The sequence below is a fragment of the Artibeus jamaicensis genome, unplaced genomic scaffold (genome assembly GCF_021234435.1).
Source record: "Artibeus jamaicensis isolate MK-2021 breed Jamaican fruit bat unplaced genomic scaffold, CSHL_Jam_final contig_452, whole genome shotgun sequence".
Lineage (NCBI taxonomy): Eukaryota > Metazoa > Chordata > Mammalia > Chiroptera > Phyllostomidae > Artibeus > Artibeus jamaicensis.
In genome coordinates this window covers 8813860-8827818 of record NW_026521837.1, presented here as the reverse complement: position 1 = coordinate 8827818, position 13959 = coordinate 8813860, and the positions used below count along the sequence as shown (strand labels likewise).

The 13959-nt window shown below is 36.0% G+C and overlaps 1 protein-coding gene across 4 annotated transcripts in view; it reads right to left on the bottom strand.

Annotated features, from left to right (window-relative positions):
* Nucleotides 1-13959, bottom strand: part of CCSER1 (coiled-coil serine rich protein 1) — a 1291789-nt gene that overhangs the window by 257632 nt on the left and 1020198 nt on the right. The window lies entirely within an intron of this gene.

The window sequence follows — 13959 nt, the reverse complement described above, 5'->3', positions numbered from 1 at the left end:
ATCGATAAACTTTAAAAAGGCAGAATATAGCACCTCCTGAGTGCCAATAGATACTAATTAATATGTAAAAATAAAATATAAAATAATATATATGAGCAAGTACAGAAAAAATTTAAGTACTTTGATGATGAAATGTTTTTTTAATGATCAAAAATTTCAAAGATCTAAGAGAATATTATTATTCTTAATTCTTAAAGACAGTACGTTAGTTCATTTACTTAGCTCACTAATTATTTAAAAGGAAAATATGGAACCAAGATCACATTCCTTTAATCCTATACTATAATAGTAGCACACAATATTTCTTGTCTATTAAGTTCAGGACTTCCATTTTCAAACTTCAAATGTCATCATGTTTTAGAATAATTTTAGGATAGGCAAAAGTTTCTTAATGGAAAATTTTAGTTGTTGCAGATCACAATATAAAATTAGTATTTAAGTTAAAATATTTTAAATATTTTAATAGTTTTAAATCACACTAATAATATGGTACTTTTGGTTAAGAAGGGGCTATAACCAATAACAATACACATTATAGTTATTGAGGTACAGAAATATTGAGCAACAAATGAATTACTGGATCATTCAGAATGTAACAGAATTCATTCCTGCCTCTCCTCTGTACTATATTAAGTGCATAGTTTTTGATATATCATTAAGTTTTAAATATATATTTTATTGATTATGCTATTGGAGTTGTCCCATTTTCCCCTTCACTCCCCTCCACACTGCACACCCTCTCCCACCCACATCCTCCCCATTAGTTCATGTCCATGTGTCAGACTTCTAAGTTCTTTGACTTCTACATTTTCCATACTATTCTTACCCTCCCTCCCTCTGTGTATTTCCTACCTACCATCTATGCTACTTATTCTCTGTATTTTTCCCCCTCTCTCCCCATCCCACTCCCCTGTTGATAACCCTCCATGTGATCTCCATTTCTGTGGCTCTGTTCCTGTTCTAATTGTTTGCTTAGTTTGTTTTTGTTTTAGGTGTGGTTGTTAATAATTGTGAGTTTGCTGTCATTTTACTGTACATGTTTTTTATCTTCTTTATTTTAGCTAAATCTCTTTAACATTTCATATAATAAGGGTTTGGTGATGATGATCTTCTTTAACTTGACCTTATCTGAGAAGCACTTTATCTGCCCTTTCATTCTAAATGAAAGCTTTGCTAGATAGAGCAATATTGAAGGTAGGTCCTTGCCTTTCATGACTTTGAATACTTTTCTCCAGACTCTTCTTGCCTATAAGGTCGCCTTTGAGAAATCAGCTGACAATCTTATGGAAACTCCTTTGTAGGTAACTCCTTTTGACTTGCTGCTTTTAAGATTCTCTCCTTCATTTTAATCTTGGGTAATGTAATTATGATGTGCCTTGGTGTGTGCTTCATTGGATCCAACTTCTTTGGGACTCTCTGAGCTTCCTGGACTTCCTGGAAGTCTATTTCCTTTGCCAGATTGGGGAAGTTCTCCTTTATTATTTGTTCAAATAACTTTTTCACTTGTTGCTCTTCCTCTTCTTCTTCTGGTACCCTATAATTTGAATGTTAGAATGTTTAAGCTGTCCTGGAGGTTCCAAAAACTTCTCCTCATTTTTTAAAATTCTTGTTTCTTCATTCTTTTCTGATTGGATATTTCTTTCTTCCTTCTGATCTGCACCATTGATTTGATTCCCAGTTTCCTTTCCATCACTATTGGTTCCCTGTGCATTTCCCTTCATTTCACTTAGTGTAGCCTTCATTTTTTCATATAATTTGCAAAAAAAAAATCAACCAATTCTGTGAGCATCCTGATTACCAGTGTTTTGAACTGTGCATCTACTAGGTTGGCTACCTCTTCACTGCTTAGTTGTATTTTTTCTGGAGCTTTGATCTGCTCTTTCATTTGGGCCATTTTTTTTCTTTTGAGGTGTTGGTTATATAGTGAGGAGTGGAGCATTAGGTGTTCATCAGGGCGGGGCAACCCAGTCTCTGGGTTGTGGCCCTGTATGTGGGGCAGTGGTCTGAGAGGGAACAATGGCACTTGTTTTGCTCTCTGCTCGATTTCAATCATTTTCCCCACTTCCCATAGAAAACTGGGCCTTTTTGGTGGTGATTCCCCTGTGTGTGGGTTTGTGTATGTTCTAGGACCCTGTGGGTCTCTCCAGGAACTCTCCTGTGAGACTGGGAGTCTCTCCCCACACCTCAACCCCCACAGGTATTTTCAATAAATGATTTGAGGCTATATTTCCTTGCACTGGGACCCTGGGTTGTGCGGTTTGTCCTTTTCCCAGTTTCGTCTGGTTTATCTGCATGCGAATGTGAAACTGCCCAGTCCACCAACTGCCTTGCACACTGTGCCCTGCTCCACAATCTGCAGCCTTGCTGTATATGCCGGCCACCACCTTGTGCACCTGGGGTCGGCCAGCCACCGCTTTGTCTCCACTCTGTCCCTCCTACAAATCTGGATGAATGTGTCTTCTTTAACTCCTTGGTTGTCGGACTTCCATACAGTTCAGTTTTCTGTCAGTTCTGGTTGTTTTTTGTTTCTAATTTGCTGTCGTCCTTATTTTGGTTGTGCGAGGAGGCAGTGTGTCTACCTATGCCTCCACTTGGCTGCAAGTCTGATATATCATTAATTTTTAAAACCCATTATAAAATAGTATTGACATATAAATGCATACCTACACACACCCAAGAAGTAATACATACAAAATAGTATAGAGGTAAGAGGCGTAAACTACAAATAAGAAGTCTGTCCAGAAGTTATCCAGTGACTTAATATGAAAAAATAGAGATACTTATTGAAAAAGATAAAAGGTACAAGTCCCCTTCAAAGTAGGCACTTTAGGACCTCACACAATAATCCCAATCTCCACCAGCTGCCCCATCATATTTTCCCAAATCTCATCCAAGGTCTGATAGTTCTTCCCTTTCAATGGTGATTTTAATTTTGGGAAAAAACCAGCAGTCACAGGGCACCAAATCTGGGCTGCAGGGGGCTTGAGACACCTGGGTGATTTGACATTTCACTAAAAAACTCTGCACGAGGTGAAATGCATGAGCAGGTGTGCTGCCATAATGAAGCTGTGTATCATCAGTTGCCCATAACTGTAGACTTATGAATCATCCAAATAGTTCCTGTGGTGGAATTTTCAAGCTTCACACAAAATATAATGCAGATCCATTGCTCTACTCAGTCATTTTGAATGTGACAGATACACAGTACACATGCTCACTCAATAGTGTCTACCACCCCCACTGATTAGTACAGTGAAGTCATCATTGTTTACACATGTGCATTCCAGCCAATCTCCTTGGCTGCCAGGTTACATTCATGCCATGAAACTGTTCTTGTTTTATTAACAATGGCTATAGACCTTGTAAATTGTTATATGGCTGCTATAGAGTGAGTGTTTACATTTCCTGAAAATTTATATGCTAAAATCTAATCCTTAATGACATAACATCTGGAGACAGGGTCTTTGAGAGATAATTAGATCATAAATTAGCTTTCATGAATGCATTAGTACCAGTACCCTTATAAAAGAAACCCTAGTGAGATCCTTCACTCCTTCTGCTATGTGAGGACACAGGGAAAAGCGAGCTACCCATGAACCAGGAAGTGGGCTCTCACCAGACACCACATCAAATGGCTCCTTATCTTGGACTTCCCAGTAGTCTCCAGAGCTGTCAGAAATAAATGTAAGCTACCTAGTCTAAAGTATTCTTGCTATAGAAGCCGGAACAGAGTAAGTAATGATCATTTTGATAACACCTTAGTAGTAGATATAATTTAACCTAATTTAAGTAAATATAATTTAATCCCTGTCCCAGGAATAAAGGGTCTTGTTTCTATTCTCTCCCTCCCCTAGCTACAATGGGTTTTCAATCAGTGCACTTTGTTTATTCCAGTATTTTAGGTTTCTCTTCTGTAGGAATAATAGAAAGAAGAATCTGGATGGAGTTCTGTATCTTTCCTATAGCAGCTATTGTTCTTGTCTTTGGACTTTTCATTCAAGGGACACTTTCTCTGGAGTTTTTGCAATAATTTCATGTGAGTATCCAGTGAGGACTATAGAGAAGAGTACAAAGCATAGAAGTGGGCACAAATTCCCCCTATATTGATATTTTCTTGCTAGCCCATGTTGATAGCCCTGTGACTTTATTTCTTAGCTGGTCCAAGAGAAGTTGGGAATTTGTATTTCCTCCATGTTTTTTGTTATTACTATAAGGGTGGGAAAAGGGCCCTTTGCAGTTTTCTACATTCCAAGCTAAAACCAGACCATCTACATTTGGTTAACACATTTTCATTATATAAAAATATCCAGTAGCCTAAAATGATGACCACTATTATTTATATATCAAAGGAAATGCCTTTTATATTTTATTTTTATAAGAAGGGAGCATAGTTTTTATTCTTGAACTACTAAAAATGAAAGCTCAATTACATGTAAAGCCATTACTTTGGTCTCAAAAGAAGACAATATTTAGAATTTTTCTTCCATAGGATAATAACATAGATTATTTTTCCTTTTGTACCTTTTCCACTTCTAGCATTCTATTGTATTAGCTTCCCTTTTATTAGTTGTATATTGATGATTTCATCATGCCATCTAAAACTTTCTTGTTATTATCTTTTTTTCTCAATAATTTTATTTAGTTATTTTTCAAGTACAGTTTTTTTGCCTGTTTCTCCCATCCCAGCCCCCCCCACCCCGTGCTCCCCACCTCCCTCCCATTTCCACCCCCCCTCCCAGTTCACATCCCTGTGTCCTTCATATTTGCTTCTCCAAATCCCTCTCCTTTTTCCCCCTTAAATTCCCTTCTCTCTCCCCTCTGGTCACTGTCCCCTTGTTTTCTATTTCAATGTCTTTGTTTTTATTCTGCTTGCTTATTTGTTTTGTTGTTTAGCTTCCTGTTAAAGGTGAGATCATATGGTATTTTTCTTTCAACCCCTGGCCTATTTTACTCAGCATAATGCTTTCCAGTTCCATCCATGTTGTTGCAAAGAGTAGGAGCTCCTTCTTTCTCTCTGCTGCATAGAATTCCATTGTGTATATGTACGATAATTTTTTGATCCATTTATTTACTGACGGGCACCTAGGTTGTTTCCAACTCTTGGCTATTGTAAATTGTGCTGCCTTGTTATTATCTTTTGGACTGAAATCTCTCTCCTAAAGGATGGGACTTCTTTAATCCCAGATACATATGTACATGCACTGTGAATTTATAGGCACCATGGTTTTTCTTTGTTCTATAAGCATGCAGAATACCATATGCATTACTTTACTCATGTAAGGTTCAAGCAACCCTACCAGGTATGGCTTCTGAAGACACTAGGTATGGTGTCTTTCAAAGACACTGATCAACTAGTTCTGTTAGTTCTCACTAATGTTAAAAGTTTCTCTCTCACTATTGTTCAGTTGTTTGTTTTGCTCTCTTGCTTTTATACATAGAAAAGAATGGAGCAAAGTAAAATCAAAGTTAGATCTAACATGGGATAATAGGTACTGCAAAGATATTATATGGAATAATAGATACACAAAAAGGAAGATAAATAAATTGATAAACCCAAAAGGAAAAGGAATAAATCAAAAGGAACAGTGAAAATGTAGTTTGAAAAATTTTAGGAAGAGAGCTTAGCATCTTAAAGTTATTACTCAGTACTTTGAGATAAATATTATTGTAAGTAAAAACTTCTCTACCTTGTCCTCCAGCTCGCTGATTTGATCCTCTGCTTCATCTAGCCTGCTTTTGATTCCTTCTGCTGTGTTCTTCAATTCAGAAATTGCATTCTTCATTTCCTCTTAGCCCTTGTTGATAGTTTGTATTTCCTTTTTTGTGTTGATATACTTTGCAGGGACCTCATTATAATTTCCCTGTAGTTTTGGTTATTCTCAGTGAGCTCAATGAGCTTTCTTATAACCACTGCTTCAAACACAAGAACTGATAATTGACTTGCTTCTACTTCATTTAATATTCTTCCTGAGACTTCCTTCTTTCCCTTTGTTTGGGATTTGTTTCTTTGTCTTCTCATTGTTTGTGAGACTCTTGTTGTTAGCCTCTACTTCTTAAATTGATCTGTTCTGACTCTCTGTGTTTGTGGTGTGAAATTCTATGATAGAAGACCTGTGAGATTCAGTGGTGAAGTCTCTTTGACCTCCTGAACTTTCTGCTCTTGAGATGCCATTTATGTTGGCTCTCTGGATGTATTTGGGTTTTGATTTTTGTTGGGTCTTTCTATGGTGCGTCCTCTTCTCCAGCTGGTTGACTAAAGGTCAATTCACCCACCATGTCTTGTAGGCTGTTATGCAGGTGAGGACACGTTGTGCTGAAGCTGTTTTTTCTGTCTGTCTGAGGTTATAAGGCTTCTTTCTCACTATTGTTCAGTGGTTTGTTTGGGGTAATATCTACACAGTTTAGGTGTAATTTCAGAGTGGTCCCAGGAGAAGATTAGTGTGGCTTTCACTCACTCCTCTGCCATCTTACTTTATTATCTGTTGGTGGTTCCTTTTTGGTGGTTTCTCTCTTCCAGCAGAAACATTAGTGTTCACAGCTCCCACCTACTCTTGTACGTGATTAGTTGCAGGGGGAAAGGCAAAGAGGATTAAGACAGTGGGAGAGTATTCTATGGGATTTAAAGTACTATGTTCATGGATTGGAAAAATTAATATCATCAAAATGTCCATACTACCTAAAGCAATTTATAGATTCAACACAATCTCTATTAAAAAGCCAATGACATATTCCATAGATATAGAACAAACATTTCAAAAATTTAGCCCTTGCTGGTGTCGCTCAGTGGATTGAGGTCAGGCTGTGAACCAAGGGGTCACCAGTTGGATTCCCAGTCAGGGCACACATCTGGGTTGTGGACCCAGGTCCCCAGTGGGGGGCCACATGAGAGGCAACCATACATTGATGTTTCTCCCCCTCTCTCTCTCCCTCCCTTCCTTCTCTCTAAAAATAAATAAATAACATATTTAAAAATGCATATAATTTTAAAAATTATATGGAATCATAAATGACCTTGAATAGCTGCAGCAATTTTGAGAGAGAAGAATAAGGTAAGAGGATCACAATACCTGATATCAAACTTTTACAAGGCCAATGTAATCAAAACAGCCTACTACTGGCATAAGAACAGACACATAGACCAATGGAACAGAACAGAGAGCCCAGAAATAAGCCCAAGTCTCTAGAGTCAATTAATATTCAACAAAGGGGGCAGAAGCATAAAATGGAGTGAAAATAGTCTCTTCAACAAATGGAGTTGGCAGATCTGGACAGCTATATGCAAAAAAAAATGAAACTTGATCACCAATTTACACCATATACAAAAATAAATTCAAGGTGGATAAAAAAATTAAATGTAAGTTGTGACACCATAAAAGTCCTAGAGGAGAACGTAGACAGGGAAATCTCAGGTATTCCACACAGCAGTATTTTCACTGATACATCCCCTAGAGCGAGGGGCATTAAATAAAGAATAAACAAATGGGATATCATCAAAATAAAAAGCTTCCTCATGGCTAAAGAAAACAGCATTAAAATGAAAAGAACCAACTGTATGGGAAAACAGGCCAATGATATCTCAGACAAGGGTTTGATCTCCAAAATACAAATAAAGTTCACATGACTCTACTCTAGGAAGACAAACCAATTTTAAAAATGGGCAAAAGATTTGAACAGACTCTTCACCAAGGAGGACATATGGAGGGCCTAGAGACATACGAAAAGATGCTCAGCATCACTAACCATCGGAGAGAGGCAAATTAAAACCACAATGAGTTACCACTTCACACCAGTCAGAATGGCGGTCATAAACAAATCAACAAACAATCAGTAAATTAATGGATCCAAAAACTATGGCACGTTTATACAATGGAATACTACTCAGTAGAAAAAAAAGAAGCTCCTACCCTTTGCAACAGCATGGATGGAACTGGAGAGCATTATGGCAAGTGAAATGAGCCAGGCAGTGAAACATAGATACCATATGATTTCACCTTTAAGTGGAACCTAATCAACAAGACAAACAAGCAAGCAAAATATAACCAGAGACATTGAAATTAAGAATAAACTGACAGTAACCAGAGGGGAGGTGGGAGGGGATAATGGAAGGGAAAGACTGAAGGGTTTTCAGGAAGACCTATAAAGGACACATAGACAAAACCATCTCAGGGTGGAATCAGGGAAGGGAGGTGAGGATTACTTGGGTGGGGGGGAGTGGTATGGGGAAAATGGAGAAAACTGTACTTGAACAAAAATTTTAAAAAACTTTTAAATAAGAAAAAGAAATTAATAAAATCTTAATGACTGTCAAAAATACAAAAACTTCTCTATCATTCTTTTATTCTTGAATTTGTTTCTTCTCACCACTTGCTAATGAAATCAGTTTATATTTTAAAAGTTGCTATTTAGCCTAGACTGGTGTGGCTCAGTTGGTTGGAACATTATCTCACATACCAGGTCATGGGTTTCAATTCCAGTTAGGGCACATACCCAGGTTGCAGGTTGGATCATAGGTCAGCAGGAATCTAAGAGGAAACATACTGATGTTTCTATCTCACATCAATGCTTGTCTCTGTCTTTCTCTCTCTCCCTTTCTCTCCCCCTCCCTTCTCCTCTCTCTGAAATCAATATGCATGTTCTCTGGTGAGGATACAAAAACTGCTATTTAAATAGTTTTAAAAAGAAAAGAAAAGACTTGATTGAAAATGAGGGGAGGGGCCCTGGCTGGTGTGGTTCAGTGGATTGAGCACTGGACTGCCAACTAAAAGTTTACCAGTTGGATTCCCAATCGGGCACATGCCTGGTCCCCAGTAGGGGGTGCTTGAGAGGCAACTACACATTAATGTTTCTCTTCCTCTCTTCCTCCCTCCCTCTCTCTCTAAAAATAAATAAATAAAATATTTTTGAAAAAGAAAATAAGGAGAGGTAATTTAAAGCTAAGGAGAGGAAAAATACTTAATAAATAGTATTCATTTTTTGATAAATGAAATACAAATGGTTGCCATTTTATAGAATACTTTTATATTTTCAAAGATAGATTGAAATACAAGGCGCAAAATCCTACTGAAACATTTAATCTTTTAAACATATGTAGAAAAATAATTTCCCTTTATTTTTAGGATAATCCCTCAAACAATTTATCAAACAAAACTGTGCATGTTTTTAAGTTAATGTCCTGATTTAAATATATAACTTCAGTTTATTTGCATTATAAAGTGAACTGCTATCTGATTCTGAAAAGGAAGGCTGTGTTATTTTCATGTGTAGTCATTTCAGTTAGGTTGACATTCAACTACCTGGAGAATGGCTCAGCTAAATTAGATATAGGCACACCATGTTTGATCATACTTGACTTTATTGCTCTTCACAGATATTGCACTTTTTACAAATTGAAGTTTTCTGGCAACCTAGTATCAAGCAAGTCAATTGGTTTCATTTTTCCAACATCATTTGCTTACTTTTTGTCTCTGTGTCACTTTTTGATAATTCTTGTAATAAATAGTTCATACTTTTTCTATATTTGTTATAGTGATTTGTGATCAGTGATATGTGATATTACTATAGCAATTATTTGGGAATGCAACAATTGTGCTAATATAAAACAGCTATCTTTTTAAAAAGCAGAATCTCATTTCTGTTAGTAATGAGAAAGCTCTTCTTTCATTCTTTTCACCCATCCCAACCCCCTCTTCCTTTAGGCAACTATCACTTTGCTCTCAGTATCAATAGGCTTGTTTCTGTTTTCTTTTGTTTATTCATTTGTTTTGAATCCTTATATAAGTAAAATCATACCATATTTGTTTTTGATTTTTTATATTAAAATTTACTGAGGTGACATTGATTGATAAAATTATATCGGTTTCAAGTGTACAATTCTATTTTCCATCATCTGTATATTTTATTGAGTGTCCACCATCCAGTCAAATCCTCTTCCTCTACCATATATTTGACCCTCTTAGCCCTTTAGTACTCCCCCACCCCCTTCCCTCTGGTAACCATGATACTGTTGTCTGTATCTATGAGTTTTTGTTTGTTTGTTGTTCTTCTTTGTTCATTTGTTGTCATTTCACATATGAGTGAAATTATACGGTTCTTGACATTCCCTGTCAATTATTTTGCCTAGCATGATATTTTCAGTGTCCATCCATGTTGTCACAAATGGCAGACTTTCATCTTTTCTTATACACTCCTGTTTTCATTGTAGTATTATTTGTGGTGGCCAAGACATGGAAACAACTAAAGTATTCTTTGATAAATGATTGGATAAAGAATATATGGCACATATACACAAAGGAAGAATCCTCTGTCTGACTTATTTCACTTCACATAATACCCTGTATGTCCATCCACATTGTTGAAAATGGCAAATATTCTGTATTTGTCACTGAATAATACTTCTTTGTGTATATACACATAGGTACATAGATCTACGTATATCTATGTAGCTATATGACATCTTCTTCAGCCATCTATTAATGAACTCCTAGGTTGCTTTCATATCTTAGCTACTGTAAATAATGTTGCAATCAGCACACCAGTGCATATATCTTTCCAAATTAGTGTTTTTATTTTTTCAGATAAATACCCAAAGTCATATTGCTGGGTTGAATGGCAGCTCTACTTTTAATTTTTTTGAATCTCCATACTGTTTTCCACAGTGGCTGCACCAGTTTACAATCCCAACTATAGTGCGTGAGGGTTGCCTTTTCTCCACATTTTTGTCAATGTTTGTTGTTTGTTGAATTGGCCATCTGTATGTTTTCTCTGGATAAATATATACTTAGGGGTTCAGGCCATTTTTTAGTTGGATTGTTTGTTTATGGTGTTAACACCCTAAGTGTTATATATATATTTTTTGTATATATTTTTGATATTAGCCCCCTTTTGGATATATCCTGCAGATATTAGTGAATATCTTCTCCCATTCAGTATGGTGTCTAAGATGGTGATCCCAATCAATAAATGTTGTTTGTATTCTGCATGTTTACCAGTTGGCTGTTGCTCTAGCTCTCTATCTCACCTCAGATCTTCTTATTCCCTGAGATATGACAATATAGAAATAAGGTCAATCAATAGGCTTACAATGGCCTTCAGGTTTTCAAGTGAAAAGAAGAGCCACATGAAAAGTGAAAAGCAAAAAATAATTTAGCTCAGTGTGGAAGGCATGTGAAAAGCCAAGCTAGGCCTCTTGTGTCAAATAGTCAAGTTCTGAATGCAAAGGAAAAGTTCTTGAAGGAAATTAAAAGTGTTACTTCATTGAACACACAAAGAGTAAGAAAACAGCCTAATTGCTGAAATGGAGATAGTTTTAATTGTCTGGATAAAAGATAAAAACAGCTACAAACTCTCTGTTAAAGCAAAACATAATCCAGAGCCAGTCTCTAACTCTCTTCAATTCTTTGAAGGCTGAGAGACATGAGAAAGCTGCTGAGCAAAGCTTAGTTACCAGAGATTGGTTCATAAGGTTTAAGAAAAGAAGCCATCTTTACAACATAATAGTGCAAGATGAAGCAATAAGTGTTTATGTAAAAGCTGCAGAAAGTTATCCAGAAGGATTAGATAAGATAATTAATGAAGGTAACTACACAAAACAGGTTTGCAATGTAATGGAACAGCTTTATATCACAATGAGAAGTGCTTTAGGACTTTCTCAGCTAGAGTGAAGTCAACGCCTAGATTCAAAGCTCCAAAGGACAAGCTGACTCTCTTGTCAGAGGCTAATGCATCTGGTGATTTTAAGTTAAAGCCAATGCTTATTTAGCATCCTGGAAATCCTGGGGCCCCCTGACAATCCTGCTATATCTGCTCTACTTGTGGTCTATAAACAGAACAAGAAAGCCTGGGTCACAGCACATATATTTACAACACAGTTTACTGAATGTCTTATGCTACCTGTTGAGGACTACTACTTAAGAATAAAAAAAACAGATTCTTCCTAAAATATTACTCCTCATTGACAATGCCTCTGGTCACTTAACAGCTCTGAAGAAGATGTACAATGAGATTAATGTTATTTTCATGCCTTATGACAAAACAGCCATTTTGTATCCCATAAATCAAGAAGTAATTCTGACTTTTAAGTCTTATTATCGAAGAAGTTCATTTTATAAGGGCATTTCTGCCATAGATAGGGATTCTTCTGATGGATCTGAGAAAGTAAATGGAAAACCTCTGAAAAGGATTAACCATTCTAAATGCCATTAAGAACATTTGCAATTCATGGTAAGAGATCAAGAGATCAACATTGATAGGAACTTTGAAGAACTTGATTCTCACCCACTTGGGTGTCTTTGAGGTATTTAAGACAATGGAGACAGACAACTGTACTTGAACAACAATAAAGAAAAAAAGACATCAGTGGAAAAAGGAACTATAGATAGGATGGAAATAGCAAGGGAACTAACAGAGTGAATTCTGAAGATGTGACTGAATGACTGAAATCTCATGATAAAATTTTAATGGATGATGAGATGTGTCTTACAGATGAGCAAAGAGAGTGGTTTGTGGAGACAGAACCCACTCCTGGTGAAGATGCTGTGAAATTGTTAAATGATAACAAAGGCTTTAGAATATGTAAATTTAGCTGATAAGGCAGCAACAGGGTTTGAGAATACTGACTCCAATTTTGAAAGAAGTTCTGCTGTAGGTAAAATGTTATCAAACAGCATTGCCTGGTACAGAGAAATCATTTGAAAAAGAAAAAGTCAATTTACTGAAAAATTTCAATGTTGTCTTATTGTAAGAAATTGGGATGGCCATTCCAGTCTCTAACAACTAGCAACTGGATCAGTTTGCATCTGAACACACTGAGGCAAGATCACCCAACAACCACATGATTATGATTCGTTCAAGGCTCTGATGATGTTGAACACTTTTTAGCAATAAAGAATTTAAATTGAGGTATGGACAGTGTTATTTACACCTAATGATATCGCAAACTTAATAGACTATAGTATAGTGTGCATATAACCTTTATATGCATTGAGAACCCCCCAAATTCATGTTACTTGCTCTATTGTGATAGTCACTCATTTACGGTGGTCTGGAACTGAACCTGCACTGTCTTCGAGGTATGCCTGTGATTATATTTGAGTAGAATATTTAAAAATATTGGGAGCTTCTTTTTTTCATAAGTTGGGAAATAATGGGAGCCATGTTATAAAATATAAAATGAAGGCACCTGCATTTAACTATTTTAACCAGATTATATTAGAACTGTGGCATGCATGTGCCACATTTCTAGATAAAATATACTTATGGTTTATTAAATTTTGAGTTTATTAAATTTTAAAATATCATTTAAAAATAATAAGACACATATCTCTTAGAAGTAAATATTTCTATAATTTGAAACTTAAAATGGTACTTCAGTTACAAGGGGAAAACAATAACCAATGGAAAACAATGAAAATTATTTCTTGCATTTTAAAGTGTTGGGTTAGCACTTTAGGTGTCAAATCTTTGCAAAATTTTATTCAGATATGACACACATTATTTCATAGAAAATTCAAGTTTGTCTTACCAGCATGTGAAAGAACTTCACTCACTAAAATTGACTACAATTATTAAAACATAAAGTAGTAGGAAATCAAAAAGTCAGTATCATTTGAATAGATGATGTACCATTTCATCATAAAAGTTTCCTCTTAGCATTTACATAACTTTTCAAGACTCCCCCTTACCCAGGTTAGTTAATTGATATTCTGCAAGTATTTCTCTGAAACTAAAAAAATTAACCAAAACTATTTTTTGCAACTTAACTTTGATAATTTATTAGCAGTGAAAATATATTTGATTAGGCCTGTTAACTAAAATCCATTTAGTGCTTCCCAAAATGGAGATGTGAATTCTTTCATTGTAGATTCACAGCCTTTCAAATTATTATAGATTCAGAGCCTTTCAAATCACCTCACCACTTGCTTAGCAATCCCTCTGTGTCACTAGATTTTGTTTTGGGTTATG